Source organism: Anser cygnoides, chromosome 5 (genome assembly GCF_040182565.1).
Source record: "Anser cygnoides isolate HZ-2024a breed goose chromosome 5, Taihu_goose_T2T_genome, whole genome shotgun sequence".
Classification (NCBI taxonomy): domain Eukaryota; kingdom Metazoa; phylum Chordata; class Aves; order Anseriformes; family Anatidae; genus Anser; species Anser cygnoides.
Window position 1 is genome coordinate 37,211,499 of NC_089877.1, and position 22,829 is coordinate 37,234,327.

At 40.0% G+C, this 22,829-nt stretch overlaps 1 protein-coding gene across 22 annotated transcripts in view; it reads right to left on the reverse strand.

Moving 5' to 3' along the window:
• Positions 1 to 22,829, reverse strand: part of PTPN5 (protein tyrosine phosphatase non-receptor type 5) — a 90,292-nt gene that overhangs the window by 60,496 nt on the left and 6,967 nt on the right. For 9 of the 22 annotated variants that reach the window (XR_010832107.1, XR_010832108.1, XM_066998923.1 and 6 more), the window contains exons 3-5: positions 8,550 to 8,853; positions 5,756 to 5,883; positions 4,120 to 4,228 (exon numbers count right to left, since the gene is read on the reverse strand). The exons of 2 other annotated variants lie outside the window; for them this stretch is intronic. The gene's annotated coding sequence lies outside the window, so the exon portion shown is untranslated. Of the gene's footprint in view, positions 1 to 4,119; positions 4,229 to 5,755; positions 5,884 to 8,035; positions 8,084 to 8,486; positions 8,854 to 15,325; positions 15,427 to 19,084; positions 19,139 to 20,121; positions 20,181 to 21,148; positions 21,287 to 22,829 lie in introns of those variants that run through there. 11 more of the 22 variants (XM_048053479.2, XM_048053476.2, XM_066998930.1 and 8 more) reach the window with 8 other exon arrangements.

Consider the following 22,829-nt stretch of genomic DNA (forward strand, 5'->3'; position numbering starts at 1 on the left):
ATGCCACTTATTCACGATTTGTAATAAAACAGGAAGAAAAACTGGGAGAAAATCTTACATGAAAACCAATGGGATTTTTCATGCGAAAGTCAGAATGGCTTTTTCACAATTCTATTTGCATGTTGTTAGTCAAACTGTTCATGTTACTCTACAAACACTTTGTAGTGACAAATCTTTCTGAATCAAGCATTCATTAGAAATGCTGACTAGCATTTATAAATACTACAATAAAATAATGAAATGTCCACATAATGAAAGCTCAAGTTTAAGTCAACAATCTGTCTAAACATGTATTTGTTAAAACATTAAAGAAAACAACTATGTTCCCAGGGCAGCCTTCTTTCTACTGTCAGTGGAAAGTGTTAGAACCTTATTCACTTCATTCTTTTTGCAAGAAATCTCCCTGAAGTCTTCAAGATTATTTGTGCAACACCCCCAAATGAAAGAGACCACAATCTGGCCCACAAGAAACAACAATTATACTCTCATATACTGTAGACAGCTGATGTCATCCCTCAAGTGAAGTTCCTTCAAGGCAAACTTCCTTACATAATTCTGAGAGAAACTTGTACTGAAGCAATAAGGACCATATAACTAAAACTAGCACATGGTAATTTACCAAATTGATACCTGTCAAGAAGACTAGATCGATTTTTGATTTACCTCTGTTGAAATCAGTGTCCCTGTAGATGCGAACCTTATGAGGCAGTGTACCTTGGCACTGCAAACTGCCTCATTTTCATCATCTCACTCTGAATCTTAGATGCTGAGTTAGAATGAGATTTATATCAGTTTTCTACCGTGTTGAGTTTTGTGTACATACTGCAGAAGAAACTTGCTTTAACAAAGATCTAACTTGAAAGACCTCAACTTCAAGCTGTCAACCCAAGTGCACGTTCCTTCAAAAATAGCATGTTTAATTTTGCTCTTTTTCACAGATTCATGTGACCTCTTTTATCTGCATCCTCTGTTCTACCCGCACTGCTGCAGCTCACGCATCTACAGCGAAACTTTTCAAGCCTCCAGGAACACCATCCAATTTTATTTTACTTGATGCACTATGTTGGGTGTAAGCACATGCAAAATCCAGCATGAGGCAGTTCTGTGAAATAAACAGCCTTCTGGGAGTTTGAAATGACAGCTTTTCCTAGATAATCCATCATTTCATGCTTTAGCCATCCTTTTCCACTGGCTAGCACAAACACATTCTAACAGTTTCCCAAAGCATTGTTCAGAATCTGAAAGTAAATATTTATTCGACATTTACCCTTCAACCTACCCTAACCAAGCAAAGCATTAGAAGTGTCTCATTAGTTCACACGCACAACAGTGAAAGTGACAGTGTTTTCTTTGCACATGTTCCATTGATTGCTCATCTTAGGCACTAAATACTGGGACCATTCAGCCACATTCTAGATAGCATTTTCTGCATTGTCTAAGTTCAGCTTGTTCGTAGCAAGTAGATGATATCTGTTCCTTAGCCAAACTGGAAGCAGGGGTCAGTCTATGGCCCTATAATGGACAATGACTAAAATGTTTATTTCAAAGTATCTTCTGGCAACTTTAAAGACACTGATTTGCATTTTATATACCACTTCCAGAGCCTTGGCTCAGATCACTATCACTGATATTTTATCATTGCCTTTGCCTCTTGTACCAAAACCCATCTGTGCAGCCACCTCAGACTGAAGCTGTTTCAGGGTACCTTTCAGCAAGCATGCTTACCAGAGGCAGCCTATACAGCCAACTCTCTTCCTCCACAGTATTTTAACACAATATTGTCAGTATGGAAGCATTGGTAACATGAAGGCAAGTACACAACCTTCAGCTCACACTCAGCTGGAGACCTTTGACTTTTTTTTGTTGGAACAAGTTCACCTTGATGTCAAATGGTTAACAACTGTCAATCTGTCAATCTCTTCCGTCTCCCCTCCCACATCAGGTTTTCCCAGGCTAAGTTCTTCTGCAAGGCAGAACTATCACACCTTACTCTGCAATAAACAAAACTTAGTTGTTTTTTTAAAAGAAAAAAAAAAACATAAAAGCCAAAAAAAACCCTTTGCTTCGTATTGCCCACATATAAAGAGGAAGACACTATCATTGCTGAATTAAAAGTCTTTTCGTTAAATATCCTCTAGGCTACATCATGAACACATGATATTTAGACCAAGCAGCATCCAGTGGAAATGAGAAGAAATTAAAGAGGAGAACACTTGGTTTAGGGCAGTGCAAAAGCCTAAGCAAAAACAGAAGTGGGAGAAGTGATGTCTCATACTAACTAGGGGAAAAAGAAAGCATTATTCTATTAAAATCCTTCCTATATTCTCCACAAGGCAGTCATATACGTGGACAGGAAAAAAGGAAATGAAATGTGAAAGCTCTGAACGTACTCAGTATCTTTAAGTAACATATGCTGACCTCATATCATAAACATATAACATTTACTACTCAGTAAAAACACTAGATACTAGTAAGAGTAAAAAATAGATTCTGTTTGTGGTTTTTATGTTAGCAGATGGATCAAATTCACTCCTGTTTTAACTATGTACTTTTAAATGCATTTTACTCCAAATCTCACTGCAGGGATAAATTTGATAAGCTCTGTAAAATAAGTTCTGAATCTTTTTTTTTTGTTGTTGAACCAGCAGAATGGCATTTACATCTTGCTTTGAAGTTAATATAAAGTCTATGCCTATAAAGATGACATAGCATGCAGTATCATGTTTTTACTTATGCTCAGCTATCAAGATTAAGTGCTTTGAGGCAAAAAGTGAGTTTGACATTTACTGCATGTTTGAAAATGTCCTAACACAATCAAACTTCCAATTATTTGGCATATCTACACATAACCTCAATGTAAAAGTAACGAATACTGAGGTTTTATAGCCTAGGTTTAACAGTGGCCTCAGAGGACCCGGACAAGACCTGTATAACACAAAGACTGCAAAGAACACAAACATGTGAGCTTATGGAAAGGAAAGCGCATCCTTTCTACTGTCAAACGAGCAGTAAGCATTGATCACCAGCTGACCAAAGCTGACCACTAGTGCTTCATCTGGAAAGACAACTTGAACACACAAGAGAGATATTTGCAGGGTACCTGAAGCTTCTCAGAATTTTTATGTAAACAAGAATAGGTCACAGCTCATAAAGGGCGTTTCTGAAATAAAACATACAGCAGGTGGAATGAACCCATTCACTTTACAGCTTGTTTGCATATGGAACATGTTTTTGTTCTCCAAATGCTCGCCAACAAAGGCTTTCAGCATCTTTCCATAAGCTGGGCCTCCCTTGCAGCGTGGAGTTGATTTGAAAGGCATACCCACAGCAGCTGAACTGGCTTTTGTACCATAAAAACAATAATCGACTGCAATAATCTGCAAGGCAGCTATCCTTGCTAGATGGTATGGAAGGCTGTACCACTGCAGCATCAAGGCATTCTGATATTGTAAGCAGAACGTAAATGGATTAGCTTTCTAGACAATAAAAAGAAAAAAGGTCTATCTACACCAAATGCCTTATTGAAAGTCCAGTCTTTCTAAAGTAGTTCTAAAAGCCCTCACTGTGGGGACAGGAAACACTTTAGAGTTAAGAGATAAAATATGCTTAGAACCAAGTCCAGAGTGACTTAAGTTTTCACCCACTACCCTGACCACTTAAAAAGAAAAACAACCAACAAAAAAAAAGCGCACACACAAATCCACACTAGTTTCCTTACTGCTTACCACTAATAAACAAAAAATGTTTGAGACAGCTACGGACTAGATTTAGGATGACTTTCCTAGGAGCTTTAAGACTGAAGATCAATCCTTTAGGTTTCTTTAGAAATCCTAGTTAAAATGAGCTTTATAGATGTCAAATAGTCTTTTAACAGAGGACAAACGGACCCTCCGCATAACGTGAGAACCACAGCTAGATTAAAAGATACTGAGGAGACCAAAAAGATCTAGCAAAAAGCATACATTCCCTGCTAACTGGGACTTGCAAAGCATTTACAACCTTGCTGTTACTTGTTCCCTTCATTCTCCAAGAAAATTAGGACAAATTCTGAAAGAGTGTATAACAATTTTTCTTCCATGCTGAAGTATAATGTTATCTGATCTTCCTTGCCTTACTTACCATTAGACGCACTCAGTTCTTTTAGTCACATAGTAGCTTAGTTCCAATGTCTGCTCCAGGACAGATGAACCTCTGGGATTATTGTTTACGTCCTTTATGCTCTAGAATCCTAAAAAAACATAAATGAAAAGTCTAAGCTTGAATGCTACCAGATGTCCAAGAATCACTGGGGCCTTTTACACATCCTTTTGCCCAAAAAAAGAAATTCTAGGGACCGTGATGTGATTTTCATCCCTAAACTATCAAGCCACTGATCTGAAATAAGCAGAAGCCAGAAATTACATTACCAAGAAGGAGAAATGTTTAATGTTATGATAACATCATTAGTCTGGTACACTGCTTATGGTTCATGTTTATCATCACTGCTCTGGCCCAAATCACTGCATGGAACTGCTTTCTTTTGGAAAACAATCTGGCAGCAGCCTGCAAATTCCTTGAACAGTAGTAGACAGAAGCGCATCCACCTGTACTTTGTCCTCTCCTAAGGCTGGGTTCCTGTAAGCAGTGTCTGAAAGCAGCTATGCCTGGCAGCACGTTCAACAGGCATTTGACCTCTGCTCAGCTTTTTGCAAATGATGGGATTGGAGGAAGCACAGAAAGGAGATGAAGTATATTCCTGTGTTATGCTGGCCCACCTACTTCTGTTTATTACCTGCATACAGGAACTGTGATCCACGCAAAACCTTCAGCTGAAATCACAGTGACTGATTTCACTAAGATCTCAAGAGTCCTTAAAGGTCTGATAGTACAGGACTGAAACACTTACTACTTATTTGTGAAGGACCGTTGACTGCATCTTACCTACCTAAGGAGCTAACTGAACAAAGAATTTGGAAACAGTCCATCATAACCTTAGACACTTTGTGCCACACCATGCCACTAAAAGCACAGCAAAAAACATGGGTAAAAGAGGGCCATACAGGCATGTCGAAAAAAACAAAACAAAACAAAAAACAACAACAAAAAAACAAACAAAACACCTCTAACAAAGTGCAAAGACTTTTTCCTCCTTTACAAATTCTACTAAGAGTGGGGCCAAAGCTGTATTTTGTTTATCCAGAGGATACAGTGCTTCGTCCAAGTCTTATATGGTGCACCATTAACTTCTAAAGCACATCACCAGGCACATTCATCCAAAGCCCACAGAAACCAATACAACTCTTTCTGTTGATGCCAACACACTTTGCATCACAAGCCCAATCAGGACACCTCCTGAAGAACAAGAATATAAAAAAGGGCTAAATCCTGGAAGTATCCTCTCCTACAGAGCTCTTGTTGAAACCACAGATAGTTCATTTTACTCAAAATTGGAAAGACCAGTTTTGAGTAGGCTAACAAACTGAAGTCCACCTAGAAATGCAGCCTTCACCTCTGACACAGGGACATGAGGTGACCACTGCATACAGGTAAGCATCTCTGTGCATTACAGAAAAAATATATTTTTATTTATAATAATGCAAGTCACGTTCTTAGAAGACACCAGGATACAACAGGACAGCAGCCAGCTAAAACAAAGTTGGAGTCAACTGTGAGGCACTCCTCAAAACATAACCTTAACTAACACAGCATATCTTAGCATTAAGGAATCTTCTGCTACCCAAGGTAAGGGACTACTAAGTCAAAGGAAGAAACTTACTGTAAAGCCTCGGTACAGCATCTTTCACTTATAATACAAACATAGCATGGAAGAACTATATAGGTCCAAGAATAAGAAATACTGTCTGTGTACACAGTGTGTGTCAAAACGGAATCCAAATGTTATTCCTAAAACCAGAAAAAAAAAAAAAAAAAACAGGAATAAGATTCACAGACCTTATTATATTTTTATAGCCCCTTTGAAATACCTCTCTCTCCCTCCCAGGAAAAATATGAGAAACAATTATTTTCATAAGTGTTTTCATTAAGTTTGTTTGCCAATACATTTTCCAAAGTCAAAGCTCTAACACTGCGAAGATGTCTTGCAGGCAAGTCCCAAGGGAAGACAGAACTTTTTTAAAGAGCAGATGCCATTCAAAGCAGCCAAGAAGTCCCATAGAAAGACAGGGTGGATAGTTCTGAGTCTACCATCACCATCCTCATTGCTCCACTAAGACTTCAGGCAATAACATAATTGCCAGCACTACTCAACAGTTCCAGAGTACGAGGCTTTGCAATGTGCTCACTGCAATCCAGCAGCCTGTCTTACCAAGAGGTAACTGGATTCCATGACTTGCTACTGATGGCCAAATTATATGCCCCTCTATCAAGTAATTTATTGAAAGATGCTCAGCCTCTCTGTACTGCTCCCTTTCCATTCCTACAAAGGGCTCTGGTGTGTCAACACATATGCCCATTGTAGAAAGTTACTACTTCAGTTAGGTGGAAGTGCAATCTACTCTGTATGCTCTCAGCGCAATGCAAACAGAAAACGTTGCTAAAATTCAAGCAAAAAATGCTTAATGCTTTTACAAAAGCAGAGTAAGAATGTGTATGTGTAGTTTCTGTGTTTCAGCTGACATGAGGTAATGTTCACACACCCGAGTTTTTAACATAAACCTATTTGCAGTGACAGCAGCCAAAAAAGCTCTTTGTTCTTTGACCTTCCCTAGTGTTTGCAGTTCACCATAATATTCGAACACTGGTATAAAAGTTTTCTTTACATCCACTGCTATGCAAGGAACCTGGTATTGTGACATTTCTAGAGAGGCCAAATGAAGAGTTAATGCTGAAGTTGCAGGCACAGGGCCTGTATCTCTAAGTCCTTGGAGCTTCTAGAGAGAGTTCCCCCTTTCTAAGCAATCTGCAACTGTTGTAGTTGGCCTTCAGTGTAGATACCTTGCCAGACTCCACACTGTGAAGGACTCCAACTGGTGAAGGAAATAAGCCCATCTATTGCCCCATCTTTCTATCTATCCTACAACATGTGAACACTCAGAAGAAAATACTACTAAATCTAGGACAGTTTGGAGTCAGTCCTGTCTCTGGAAACAAAAAATCTTATTCTCAAACACCTTACAAATCTTGCAGTTATTATCAAAACTGGTGTGAAAACAATACTAAGACCTGGTAGCATTTTGTACCTACTTCGCAGTGATCTAGACAAAATATGCTGCTATGCACCCATGAGTATAAGAAAAACCTTGGAGGCTGAATAATTTTACCAACAGCTAGTCACCTGAAACACTAAGTTGAATGTAGCTGCGCAACCAAGCCCTTGCTTTTAAAACTCTTACATGTCCTTTGTTACGCTGACACAAGCAGATAAAACTAGTCACACACTTACTCATGTGCATAAGTGCCAGCAAATCCAGACTCTGAGTTAAGAGAGGAATTCAGCACATCAATTTGCTCTGTGTGAAACCTCTAGAGGATGTGTCACAGCAAACTGATAAGCAATTGCTAAACTACTGGTACCACATACTCAACAGCACATCCAAACTACTTCATGGAAATTGAAGTGACTTTACTTTGTACTCTGTACCAGCAAGACCCCAATTTTTGCTAAGTTCCCAGATTAATTTTTGCCAAAAACTCTGGCATAGTCTGCCCAGACACAAGCAAAACTTGTGCATATGATTACCTGGGCACTGACAAAGGAGCAGAGAAGGCTGATGTGCAGGAGCATCATCACAGAACAATAACACAAATCTAAAGAGTGGAACACAACGATAAAATGGTTTATTGCTAGTTCTTCCCTGTTTTGGAAAGGACACAGAATCTAGTCCAACAAACACATCTATCAGGCAATCTGTAGCAAGGTTGTGTTGTAAGATGTTCCCTCCCTACATCTACAACCCCAAATCAACAAAAAGTACTTTGTTACAGACGTCTCAACAAAGTAGTTTTTAACAAAGTGTGTAATGCATTTCCGTGAAAAGCCACACTCTCCAACCTTTGGTCCTTACATTCACTTTTTCCACCTTAAGAATGGACAAACCTGAAGACAGAGACAAGTCTCCTGGGACAGATGAGCAGGAACGTGTTATTAAACTAAAGCATGCATGTTAAGTGCTTTCTGTCTTGGGACCAGAAAAACAAGTTAATTAACCAGCTGAGAGTACTGCACAGTTTATATGATGCAGAGTACTTGTAGACTCTCGCGCCAACCATTCCAAACAACTCCTTGTAACTGCTAGTCCACGTAACAGCAATTTTTGCTAGTAAAAGTAAGGTAACTGGAATGAGGGATCTGGATGCCAACTTTCACAGAGATCAACAAATAAGAAACAGGTTTTTAAAATGGGGACAGAGAAAATAGAGACCAATCTATTACACAGGCTACTGAACAGCTCTATAAGGGAAATCTGGCTTCCCTGATTACTGGTCTTTAACGTAGAAATGTATTTGTCATCAAATGGAAAGTTATTTAGCACTAAAAGGATACTGACAGACTCTGCTGCTGTCTACGAAAGAGTCCTGGGAAGAGTCTCAAGACTTCTGCCTTCTTTTACCTGTCCAACATTGGAACTCTGCTTTCTGAAATATCGTATGCTTGTGGGATGAGCCAGAGGTAAGTGTGACGAACTTGGAAAAACATTAGCTCTTGGAACAAGCTGAGATCTTTTCATCAAATACTGATCAGCTGGTTGTCAGGTCACAGAACCGGTACTTGGTGGTTTGAAATTTTGTCTCCTGTTTCCAGGGTCTGCCTTTTTTTTTTTTTTTTTTTAAATCTTTATTTTTGAAGACAACTGAAGAGATGGTCTCCCACTTTGTGTTGGCAGAGTTCTTGGCTCAGGTGGTCCTCAGCATTCCCTGGGGGATTTAAATGACACTGCCATATGAACAGTCAACACTTAAGTGCAACATAAAACTAACCTTAAGCTAGTCTAACCTTACACTGCTACAGACACAAATGTTTCATCCTGCTCAATCTCTTCCACTGCATCATATTCATCCATCTTATCTATGCAGAAATAGGGCTGCTGCTTCAGCTTGCAGAATTGATGGAAAACTAATTAATTAGGGGTATGGATTAGTCATCACTGGGGAACTGAAAAGGGGACCACCTTCAATGGAAGCTCACTGTTTAAATGCAATGTGGAAATGCATCCCTCTTACAGGGATTTACAGAATTTCCCCTAGGTGTTCAGCTTAGTCATGTCTGCATGGGTATTTTAAAACCATGGCTGAGCAAGTATTAAATGAAATTCCTTTGTTACAGCATACTAATTTTTATCAAAGTCTTTAACATTTTACCAAAGAAAGAGATTGAACCTCAAAAAAGGGCAGTTAAATGCAAGACTTTCCAACAGACTTTCCACTAGAAAAGCAAAAGGGTTCTTCCAGAGCTTGAAAAAAGTTGTAAACTCAGATAATTACATCTGATATACAGGGCTATTCTAGTGAACATTTATAGCAAGCGCTTGAAATTCTGATGTCACTCACAATAGATTTATCAGCTGGTGATTTTAAAAACTTGATCGTATATTAAAAACTATGACCAATATTGTTTTCTGTGCATAGAGATAAACATCCTGCTCAAGGATCTGAACTCCTATTTAAAAACAAAACCAAACATTAAGAATAAAAAGCACTCAGTATGGTTCTGAGACACATATGTGGCTGCATTGCATATTCCCTGCCTACACTGACAGTGTGGGAGCTCTGTTAGTCATCTAATGCGCATATTTGCTTGGCACAATGCCTTTACTTTCATATGCAGGCAAGAAAGATGATTACCAGTTTATTGTATTTTTACATCTTCATTGCATGTTCAGCAGTCAGTATGACCAGGCCTTCCCAGATCAAACTACAAGCTATCATGAGACAGGCGAGTTCAAGGTACAGCCCAAGATCTGGAAGGTTATTAAGCAAGTCTATGAAGACAAGGATGACATTTTAGACTCGTGTTGCCTTTTTCCCCTTTGGTTGGACTTAAAATGTTTCTTTTCAGAATAAGGACCTTTTATTGAGTATAGCCTTACTTTTGATTTCAACCCCAACACAGATTCCTTTACTATCTTAACGGGCATTACAGCTTCTCAGCCAGTTTGCTTTACTGTCTTCCTCCACCTCCATTTCAGACAAAGCTGGAGCAGAACCAGAACTTAGTTTTCAAGCAAGGCTGTCATAAGATCTCCTTGCCCAAACTACAGCAATACACCAGGTAAGTTCACAAGGATCCCATTCTTTTGGCATCTCTGTTTTACTCAAACCATATAAAACCAAACACACACACAAAAAGGTGGGCCTTTTTCGTGTAATATTGAGGGTGAAAACTTTAGAGAAAAGGAGGGAAGCAGAACCTTCAGGCACCTCAGCATTGCCAACCCTTGAAGGAACAGTGCTGCCATCTCCCCTCCTAATAGCCCTGAATGCTGCCAATTAATATTTTACCATGAGATACTTCATGTTACAACCTGCTTTCTGTAGAATTAACAGCACACAAATCCAATTCCTTTCTGACACACAAGGGGAGTAGTGCTTTAAGGGGAGGTATCTCAGGCTGTTTCTTAGGTATCTCAGCTGTGAGCCCACTCAACATTGACTACTATATTTATGTCAAAAAGACTCATGCTGCACCTCTCCACTGCAGAAAGTGGCAAGGCCAGCCTTCCAGGATAACCTGGGACAGCCCTGCAGGACCTCCTCTAACTTCTTCCTTGCTATTTTAAGTGCCATAGATGATGTGTGCTGCCATGTCTCTGCTGTTTATCCCCCAGAGGCACGCAAGTTTGGATTCCTGAGGACTGCAGTGCTTTGGTGTATCTGCCGACCGCACTTAGAAGGTTAATGTCTAGCTGAAGGGGACAGCTTTTGACAAGCAGGAGTTCAGAATATGTTAGGTCTGGTCTGATCTTGTGGAGCTTTGCCTTTAAGTTCCATGATGGTAAGACAGGAGAAATATGTGGGAAGCATCCACAATAATCAACTATCTCGAGTTAATTAGCAATTAATTTTGTGAGCTACTGAAGTCTAGCAAAGACTGAGAGATTCTGGTCACAGTTACCCTGATGTAAATCTAGATTAACTCCTAGAGAGAACATCAATCGCCATGACAGTTACTTCAGATTTACACCCAGCTCCTCTGAATTTGTGCACTTGTTTTCACAGCTGTGTGGGAGATCTGTCTCAACACAAATCAGCTCTGCTCTCCTGCAGATTCTGCAAGGTACACAGAGTTATATTTCTGTAAAAATCTAACCTCAGTGAAATAGGGAAATTAAATTCTCTGCTCTGATGAAACCTCAAACTCCCACATAGCAGTCAAAAAACCCTGCTAGAGAGCCAGCCACTACAAGTGGTCACAATATCTTCCTCAGCAATCAGTCTTTGTGCAGTAAGGATAATTCCTTTCAGCAGATTTCATGAAAATGATACAAAAAGCAAGCACCAAAATTACTACATTCTTCTGCTAGGACCCTTATGAGGAGCACTAAGAATACCAGATCCACAGACGTGCATGGCTTTGAGTCCACAACCCTACCAAAATCCACCTGAGCCTTTGAAAGACATCTTTCTATGAGGATAAAAAGAGGTGGGTATGAACACCTTCCAGCCATCAGCACTGCACCATGGAATACACACTGCAGCTGGATCCAAGAAATTTATATGAAAAAGGAATTACTGTTCTGCCGCACAGCCCTTCTACCAACTCCACACGGGTCTGCATCCCCACCTCCGCATAACTATCACTTCCCTGTTCCTTTATCCCTGAACTAACTGCTGGATTAAAATGACATAATGCTCCTTCCCACCCACATGAATCTCAATCCAAGTAGTGCAGCACTGCTCATGAAATTCTAATTCAGGTAAGCAAATGTCTATATGCTTCTGGGTGAGGCAGAGTACAGGCCGTAAGTAACAAAGGGCAAAAACAGATCACATGCCGTATACAAACGCAAGTGCTGTAATTCTGAATTCGACATGTATCCAGAGAGCTTGCCAAATGGTTTGTGGAAACATTACGGAGAAATGCATATAGACACTACTGCTAGATAGCTTAAGTTCATTAAGAACTCTTTGCATCAAATGCATTTGCCTGTCAATTTTTTTTTGGAAACAAAAAATTTCCCTATACCACCCTAACTTTGACAGAATGGGACACATTCCTGCCCTCATCCTACAGCCAATTATGTTTGCACTGCAGATCCTCATCTAGTTTTATCCTGTGCAGGAACCAGCTATCCGAAGGAGCCTGTTATCTACTCAGTATTCCTTTGTCACATGCCACAAGTGGTGTTGACAGGGTTCCTCAAGATGATCCAGCAAACTCTCAGCATATTCTTCATCCATTCATAAGGATGATGTTGAGCTCTGGTTCATTTAATTTTTTTTTCCTCTCTTGTGCACAAAATCACTCAAGGCTGTTTTGCCATTAAACATTAGCGTGGATTCATGATCTCTCAGCACTGAGTCTCCATCAAAACAGTCTGATCAGCTTATGAGCAAGCATCATGCTAGCAAAGCATATGGCATGAAGAGAGGTAGCCAAAATTTTCATGGCTCCCAGCATTTGTAGAGTCAAACAGCATAAGTCAAGCACATCCACAAGTAACTCAACCCACAGTAGAATGCACAGAAGAATATATGTCATAGCTAAACAAGCTTTCGTCCTGGGTAGCATTTTGATTTTTTAGAAAGTTGAACTACTTTAATGGTTAATGCTAGATTTTTTTTTTGGTGGAGAGTTTGTTTTGTATCTATAAAATTGCTTCACAAGGGACAGCAATGCATTTTTATGGACTCACTCTTTAACTAATTTCTTGAGAAAAAAAAAGAGATTTTACAATACATTTCAGCACTTTAGTGTTTAAATCAAGTGGCTAGAAAGTATTTGACAACCAACAACTTGAAAACAAAACAAGAAGTATTTAGGGTGGCATGCCTTGAAAGGTAGTATACAACAGCTAGATAAATGCTGATCTTTACAGAATATGATTTTTTTTTTAAGGTATAGAACTGCTTAGCTAGAAGGTTTGCCACACAGGCCAGTTTAGTTCTTATAATTAGACCTCCGAATCATTATTAAACATTTATGAATTTGTTTACAGATACAAGTTATGCCAGAGTAGAGTAGGATGAGTATTTTAAGAATAGCTATTCTAGAATTATTGTGTTTCTATAAATGAAGTTGTTTAGAAACAGTTATTGCACAGTGATGTTACATGGATAACCTGTAAGGAGTACAGAAAATTGTAGCATACCACAAATAGAAGCCAGTGTTCTTCTGAGAAGAAGCAAAACAATTTAGCCTCCAAATGTACTAAGAACCAAGTAAATCCTATAGCACCCTATAATGCTGATCTCCACCTCCCTCCATAAAGTAACTGGGCAGAAATAGAACTAGGATTACATTTAAACCTCAGGTGTTTTCTGAACTTCAGTGTGCTTCACCAACATGTGAGATATTAATTTGATTGGTTACTTACAGCTGGGCATGAATATCCTGCTTAATCTCTAGAAAACTAAGTGGACACTAAGCAGACAAACAAAGCAATCTGTCTTTGTACCGTATCTCCAGGATCTCCCCAGCTGACTCATCCTCCTGCCTAAAATACAGCAGAACGGTAAAAGGAAATCTTTTTACTTTTATCTCCTTAAAAAAATGAAAAAAAAAAGAATAAAACACTATCTCACATTACGAGAATCCAAATTCCTTTGTGTAGTAGCAAGAAACAGACTAAAAGCAAAACTGGATGCCAATTTGCAAACTGCCATTAAATTTCCAGGAAGCTAATCCACCAAGGAGCATACTGCACCCTAGAGAGCCCTTAATTAATAGTGTCACATTTGCAACAGGCTAGTTAAGGTTGTGTCACCATTTACATTATAAATCCCTAATTATATGTTAGCAAAACAACCCCAAAGCTTACTGAAACATGATATACAGGGTTCCAGTCCACAAAGAAAGACTTGGAGATTGTGTGGGGAAAGGAGGAGGACAGGTAAGGAAGAAAATGTTAGTATCAAGGTAGATTTGATTTGATATTTTAATTTGCAAATACAAAAAAAAAAAAGACAAAAAACTTGGAATCATTACAAATGCCAAAAGCAGAGAACATTTTGGCAGGCATTTAAGGCTGAATCCTGGAGGCGGTAAACGCCCTTGACTCTAATCTCAGTAGGAAGCAAGGGTGGCTAGCACCCCCCAAAGAATGATGGATTACCTGTTTCTAAATCAACAGGTGTTAGAGCATTTGGCCGCTCCTGGGGTCTGGACCACAGTCCCTCTGTACTTGGACTGCTTTGTTTAGAGAACTTGATTCTGCTTCCTTCGCAGGATGGATGATATCTATTCAGGGTCAGGAAGATTAGTACTATTCCATTCCAGACATTATAAAATATATACATGTGTATATAAAATATATATCACGTGTGCTCTCAGCACACGTGAGAGCTTTATGCACAGAATATATTTTGTATTGGACGGAGTGTTACTTCCCCCTTGACATTTATATCTGGTATGTTTTACAGTTTGTTTACATTGTGTCTTTGATTACAGAACATATAGCATTGAATTTGGAGCTCCTACAGCTTCCAGCCCCATCGGCTGGAGAAGAAAGCATGCCTCTGATTTTTAGTTCTTGGAAATGGATTACAGTAATGAGGAGGAGAAGCAGCATTAGACAGCATTAGAGAGTGTATGGAAGAGACACTCCACAACCACCGGAGTCTGCACCAAGTGGTCTTAATATTAAAGATCAAAAGTAAGGATACTAAAGTCACACTAAAGTCCGAGTAAAGCCAGTACGTGGTTTCAGTACCAAATGGAGGCCCATCTGCTGACTGCTTCCCTCCTTCATTGTCCCAAGGTCCAGGCACTGGTGCCTCTAACATCCCGTGACACCCTACTCAGTATCCTTCAACGTCTCTGCTCCCCTCAAGAAGGTGTACTTGTCTCCAAGAACAGCCTCCAGAGAGCCTCAGGCCACAGTTGTGGTCAAGCCTGTCTCACTTGTGACCCACAGCTGACTGGCAGTGGGGCACGGGAGGATGTCCCTTTTAATCTGCTCTCTGTATTACGGCTATGCATCCAAGTGACAGCACAATGTCATCAGGGCCCCAAGGTCATGCCACAACCTTGCGCTGCTTCAGCTGTGCCAACTCAGTCTTGATTTCTACACCTTCAAAGCACCCATGCATGAAAAAAAAAAAAAAGTACGTTTCTTCTAGGGTCCAATACTGTAGCTCAAAACACAGTGGGAATCTCTTATGATTTTTCCTACAGAGGAAGCTGGGTGTGATAACTTGAGTCTTAGGTCTGCACTCAAGAGCTCCATACCTTGTCTAATATAGACCTCCTAAATGACCCTAGAATTGCTGTTTAGTTTTTGTTCATCTCGTGTCCTCCTGGATAAGGCACATCAGTATTTTCAGTCATCCCTGGAGAAAAAAATGGGAGGCACAAGGATAGAAGGAAATCAAGGCCAAAAGTAAGACAGTGAAATATTTGGATACCATAAGCTACAAAAGAGTGGCATATACATGTACGTGAAACATGGCCACCCTTAACATATCCCGGTTTGAAAAGCTTACCCATTCACAACATTAAGACCCTGTAAGTCAGCAATCAAGGCACTCATCCAGACTGACAATACTGAATAGAAATCATACCGTAACTCATAACCTCGCCTTTCACATACTGAGGTCTCCCCACCACCAGCTAGCAAGTGGGTCTGTCTTGCATAATCCCCCTCTTTCTATAAGCAGGCTGAGTTTATTAGCACAGTATGTTCATCTTAAGAAGCATTTCCATCAGACAGCAGACAATGCTCTAGAAAGAAAACCATTTTCTTGTTTCTACCATTGTACCAAATGTCACCTTCCTGTAGGCTAAGAAGCCTACTTCTCAGGTTGAATGTTCCCAGTCATCCTGGGGTGCCGCACGTCACTGAAGGGAGCAGACCCCAAAAGGATGAATGCAGCACCTCAAACCATCAGTGTACCACTACTGTATGCACTTAGCCTGCTGCTGCCACAGCCTTAAAAAATTAATGAGTTCTCTAAGGAATATACAGACATAATATTCAAAGCAAAGGAAGCTGCTGCCAATACTGTTTTCCTCTCTCTGGACACCACTTCAAACAATTTCAAAACAGAGCAACAGCTTTTGCCCCACGGCAGACTATCAGGATCCTTTCAGACAGAAAACTGCCAATGGTTGTGTGCACATGCCTCGACATTATACAGCCTGCAGACCACCACCATGCAAGTCTGACCTTGTTTCACCCATCTGGGGGATTTCTGCCATTAGGTTCAACAAAAGGAAAAATTAAGCTTCACTTTGCGGGTACCTTCTGAGTTTATTTTGGACCAAGTTTTTTTTTTTTTTTTTTTTTTTTTTTGTGAAGATGCTAAACCCCGCATAGAAATAATGACCTCCAAATAACTAAAGGAGTGCTTAGTCTCTCCAGCTCTAGCACTGACTTGATTTCTCACTTTTTCCTTTTCTCTGCAGCAGTTACCAACACACCCACAGACACGATATGGCATACGCTCAGAAACACAGGTCCAGCAACACCATTTATGTAAAGTCCCTTATTTAAGGAACTAATTCAAACGAACTAACTTATACCAAGGCAAACATCAACAGACGGGGCTTTCCTTCTGCACCATAATCCTCTAACATGAATGCGTGGCAGGTGCAGAGGGGAACAGGACCAATCACTCTCACCTTTTCCAGCCCTTGCTTTTCAGAGCATTGCTGTACACACAATACACTGAAGAGAAATGGCTTCTTCTGCCTTCCCATCCCTTTGCTTCCCAAAAAGTACTCCCCACATCAACCAGTGTCACTGAGAGATAGTCTGCCACCAAAAGGCTTAGAAATCCTCAAAGAAAACGGATTAAACATTCAGAATTATCATCAATTAACAGCTCCAAAATGACACATGAGAGATTAGTACAGCAGAAAAGCTTTAAAATTTACACTGGTGTAAAGTCTGAGACCAGTTCTTGAACAACAGAATAAAAAAAAGCTTCTCTAGCTTTACCAATATAATGTAAACTATTATTACTAGGAAGCAAGGCTTTAAATAGCCTGAAATGTCAGAAGGATCTCAGATTTCTACTCATCTCTAGCTCTGGTAGCTCATGAAGCATCAGCTCCTAAAACCACACAGCAACTGCAGAGAAGAAAGATGGCAATCACAAGCAGATAGACACAATGTGTAAGTTCAATATTTCAGGAAGCAGCATAGAAATAGTTGAGTGGATCAGTGCCACTATTTCTAGGACTAGTGGTGGTTTTAAAAAGATACTTACAAATACCTGCTGTGTCTTGAAGACTAAGAGAGAATGACATCCATAGCAATCAGTTGCAAATGAAGAAGAAAAGGGAGAAACAGGTGATTCTTTTACACAGATTGTAATGGTGACACAGCTCATTTCAAGGTCAGGTCCCATCCCATTCTATCCCCCATTACCGACTGGGAAGTCTCAACATCATCAGCTAATAATATTCTAGGCTGTAATAAACTTGATCCCAAGGGTGCTGAATGTCATGAAAGCAAATTAACCACAAATGCTCAAAAAATAATGCTTTTCTCCAAATCTAATTATTGCCTACAAGTTGCCACTACTTTTACTTGTATGTAAGGCTCTAGAAGACTTTATTATGAACATCTGAGAAATTGTCATGAACTCTTAAAACTTACTTGAAATTCCTTATCCTCTCCAAAAGCACCGAGCACCTTGCTTAAGGACAAACATAAAACACATCATAGCAAATGAACTAAAGAAATCACAGAACCACAGTATCAGATCCTAATTTAACTCACAGTATTTCCTCCTTGACTCAGAAGCCATAAAATAGATTATTTTCCCCAAAATTCCTACTGGATGGCACATCATCTACTGTGTTAAGTACTAGAAAAAAATACCAATATATTTGAAGCATCTGCATGCAGTAATTTCTATATAATCTCACTGGTTCTAGCTACTTATATATCATCCTTAATTATCTGGGGTGGGTTCATCTTCAGGTTATGACATATTAAACCCCTCTGATATCCCCCAGCTGACACAGGTAATTAGCTCTCCAGTGGTTTGAAGTTCTTCCTCATTAACACTTTTTTTGGGGGGGGCTGGCTACTTGTTTCTGCTGAGGCTTTCAGTTGCCACTGGTTTTATGCTAAATGTGGAATTCTTCCAGCTAAGCTGTTCACTGTGTTTATGGGTAACCTGCCCTGTCTTCAGAAGTTATGAATGTAGGTGATAATATTGCTTCGGGGAAAAAAGCTCTTTCCTTCGTGCTTGGGAGAACATCAAACAGAAGCTGCTAATCTGTGAGGATTTGATGGACACAGACAGTGGTTTGCATTTCCTTGGTCTGAAGCCATTGTGGCAGAAGGTTATTGAGCTTTTTGAGAGAGAGAGAAATACATAGCTAGAGGAGATGACAATTGGGCTGAAGAGGTGACAGACCCAGGCGGAAAGGAGGAGAGCCATCCACTGAGCAGAAGACATTGGTATTGGCTGAAAAAATTAAGCAAGAAAAGCTTATAGACACAGCTAGGAAACTACATTCCAAACTGGAAAAACATCTGGTTTCAAGGACAGAAAGTCAGTTTGGAAATCTGCTCTCAGTTTCTACTTCTGTTCAATATTAACAACCTAGGGAGAAAGCAGGGTGCCTTCACAAAGCAAATTCCCAAATGACAGCAGACACTATTCCAGCTAGCTTTGGACTCCCTTCTCTTCCCAGCATAATCAGCAATCTCACAGGCACAGCTTTACAAATCCCAGACCACCAGATAAACCCACACCAGTAGGCTGTGACAGAACACAGTAAAGCCAGAAATAATGTTAGCAGGACCTGACTTTTAAGCAAGTTCGCCAAGCAGAAAAAAAATCTTTTTCAAAATCCTAGGTACACAGGTAATGGTGGTCTCTGTTCAGCACGACACCTGAATCAGTATCTTATCACTGACACAATTTTTGTGTTTAAAAGCCTTTATGTAATATTAAAGTCATACCAGGATTAACACTGAGCAACAGTTCTCAATTTAATCTAATGCACACTAATATAATGTAATCTTACCCACTCAAGGATAACAGACTGTGATAACTGATGTTCTCAGCTGCATAGAATACGCTGCAAATAAAACATATTGTTGCTTAATTGCTGGTTCTCTCATTATCTAGCATCACTACAAAACATTAGAGCAGTGAGTCTCCATTTGTGATCTGCTGCCCACTGGCAACATGCAGAACTATGGCAAATGGCCAGCACTATATTCAGCAGCAAGATCTACAACAGTGTCCCCAGTCAGGAGTTTGAGGAGCTGCGGCACCAGAGAGCACATGGGGAAATTCAAAGGGACAATGTTTTTTTCCTAAAAAGTTCAGGATATAACACTGTTGTGCACGATGCTTGGAAGTTCAAAAGAAATGAAAGTTAATTTAAAAGGGCAGCGACCACTTCAGGGAAAAATACGTAATTAAGGAGCCAGAGATGTTATAAAACATGTTACACATGCTTGCAATAAATTTACCACAAAGAACAGAGCACTTAAAGGTCTGAAAACATGGTTTAAGACAATAAATAATGGGTGACCTAATGCTGTGTGTATTTTAGCCCAACTCCTCATGTGTATTGCAGCAAGTTAGGCATCATATGTGTGAGTGAGAAGCCCCCCCCGTTTTTAACCTAAAAGAAAATTGTAACTATTTTCATTATGCAGCCATTCAAAATGGGCTCTGGATTGCAGAAACAATCACTAGCAGAATAAAATAGCCATTACATGGTTTTCAGTCACAGGATTTGTTACAATAATTCACGAAGCTCCCAACAGTTTCATAACAAAGTAGTCACATCTGCAGTTTCACAGAAACGATCGTGTCTGTGCCAAGATTTCATCTCACAAATGTTTTCAGGCTCTGATTTCCATGTTTAGAAGAGGACTGAAACAAGCCAATTAGTTAAATTATTCCACCTCTCTGGCTTGCTATTCTCAAACTTAAGGAGCAAATGTTTCGGTCAGCGTAATGGAATGGTGGCAATGATCTGTACTGGCAAGGGAGGCTTTGCTCCTAAAGGAGACGGATACAGCCAAGCTCCAGGCTTGTAATACGTACTGTTACTGAGACAGAAAATGATGGAACAGATGCTCCTGGAGTACTGAATAGAAGATGTTCTGTAAAAGAAAATAAACAAGTCTAGCTGTACTCAACAAGTTAAGGTACAGGAAGAGGAAGCAGCAAGTCTCTGTTCCCAAAAGTAAAAGGGCTCTGCAGAACTTTCAGAAAATTGTACTGGCTGACAGATAAAATAGAATCCTTTTCCCAGAGTCTCTGGATGCTGCTGCAAAAAAAAAAAAAAAGAAAAAAAAAAGCAGCTTATTTTATTTACAAGTATATTAAAAAAACAAACAGGCGAGAGTAATTCAGTGAACTGACAGTAAATTCACAAGCAGCATCACGTGTCCAAGAGAATGGCATAAATAACATCTCTGGCAAAACAAATTCTCTCTCAGAGAGGCTGAGTCAAGGTGTCAAGCTTCTTAAATCTTGCAGGAGGGGAGAAACATTAAACCTCAAGCCCATGAGGACTCACTGCCATTAGCAAGCCTGTAGGAATCTGCCTTCTTTATTATTTCATGGGAGCATACGCCTGCACCCTGCACAAAGTACTACTGAGATGCAAAATCTTATGAAGGATTGGGAAACACAGGGAATGCATCCCGGTTAGTCTAGCTGCCTATCTTTTGAGCAATCTTTTATCTCAAGAGCAGAATTTTAAGAAAAACCTTCCAGAGTGGCTGTGTGGCAAGGTTTCTGGTGTTTGTGTTGTCACCACTGCTGCATGACAAGTGTCGGCCTACAGTCCATGGACTGCTTGTGACAAGGCAATTTTCAGAGATCAGCCAGGAGCAGTGACCAGGCTCAATGGACTGTTCCTCTCCCCAGTACTTGTCTCAACCAAAGAAGAAAATTCTCAACCTTTCCTCTCCCAATCCCCTTGCCAAATACTTACAATCATCAACCTTCACAGGAACAGGGCTACAAAATACGACTTCTCTTTAAGAACTGAAATTAGGCAAACATCTGCCCCCCCCAAAAAAACAAAACCAAAAAAACGATTACTGCTGGTTTAACCACCCACCTCAGCTTTTTCAATCCTGCCTTCCAAAGGTATCCAAAGCTGGTTATACTCCAGTGGAGCCTTCCCCTCATCTCACTTCCACAAAGCATTCACCTCCACTTAAAGAAGCGTGCAATGCTGTTGGCTGCTAAATACCTTCTGCCATTTAAGCGGCAATAAGAGAAAGAAGATAGTAATTGGAATGACCTGCTTTTATAGACTGCAAGTCATCTATTATGAAAATACTTTTTATTTATAGCACCTGAGAGATACAGTTCAGAAGAAAGACCCCCCACCATGCAAAATTCTTAGCTTATGTTTTCAGTAATTTTGGTTTTACACAGTGATACCTGAAAAAACGCTCTGCATCTTTACAAAATGTCAGTATTTGCATTTCATAAAAAACTCTAAGGTACCATTAGAGGCTCGTGATATCGTTGGTGGTACAAACAGAACACATTTTCCCACTGAAGGGGAGTGGCAACTACCTGTAGGAAAAAAAAAGGAAATGTTTTTCTCAGGGTAGAAACTGCTAGGTTTGCTACTTTCTCGAGTGCAGAACTAAGGAAAAATGCAGTAAAACCACATTTTGAAAGCAGTAAAACGGATAGGCTTGTGTACAAGCAACTAAATCTCATGTTATAGCAAACTTCAGTTTAAAAAAGAATTCACAAATCACGTTTAGTGCTGATCACAGCCTCAGGAATTAAGATTTCCAGTGCAGCTTCCTACAAAGAATCCACAAGCATCACCATCTGGGAGGGCAAGACATTTCTTTAGAGATTGTCTGGAATCTGTAGCATGATCTGTAATCTTGGTCTCTGCAAAGACCAGTAAGATCAAAAAGCCACCAGTACTCCTGTGGCTTGCCCAAGTCTTCACTGCAAACAAGGCAAATTACCAAACACAAGCCAAAGCTTTTAAAACACCAGATGCAGCTAGCTTGGTTTTAAAGGGTTATTAAGTCTCCATGAGAGGTCTGTGTGTGAGGCAATGTCTGAGATAATTCTGTAATAGAAGACTTGCTCTGAATTTCCATGTCTATTGGCTTATAATGTCTTGCAAGGCCTACTGGTTACAGCATGGGTTTGAGGGGGTGGGAAGGCAAGGGAACTGTGACACTCAAGTTGCTAACAGCACTACCTGGAATTGAAATGGTGTAAAACGGATTGGTTTTGGCTTCCGTCAGGTTATGTTTGGCATTTGCAGGATTAGCTTCCGGAGACCAATAAAGATGTTCTGTCCTGCCAACTGACTAGTTGCAAGCATGTCTAGCTTCTGTGTTAAACAAGAGATGACGAATTGAAAAACTGAAAGTTTTACCTCTTCAGGAAACTATCAAACTTTCCTTCCACATAAGACAAGATATCTCACCCATGGGCAAGATTAGGCCCTAGTTCCATTGTCACTGACTCAGAACCACATGGATGCTCTGGATTAGAAAAAGCAACTTCAAGCTCAGCCTCCAGAGGCTCAGGTACGTGGGAATATTTCTGTTGTACTCCTAAGAGATGTGAAATGTTTAAGTGTCTGAAGACAAACAAGAGCATGAAGTGCCAGGTCAGTCTGTTCAGAGAAGTACAACAACCATTGTGAGACCTATGGGAAACCAAGGCCTTACAAAGCATCTGGCTGTGAGGAATGCTCCGAATTCAACAGTGTCACTGTTGGGTTTTGCTGTTTTGTTTTGAAGAGCATGGCC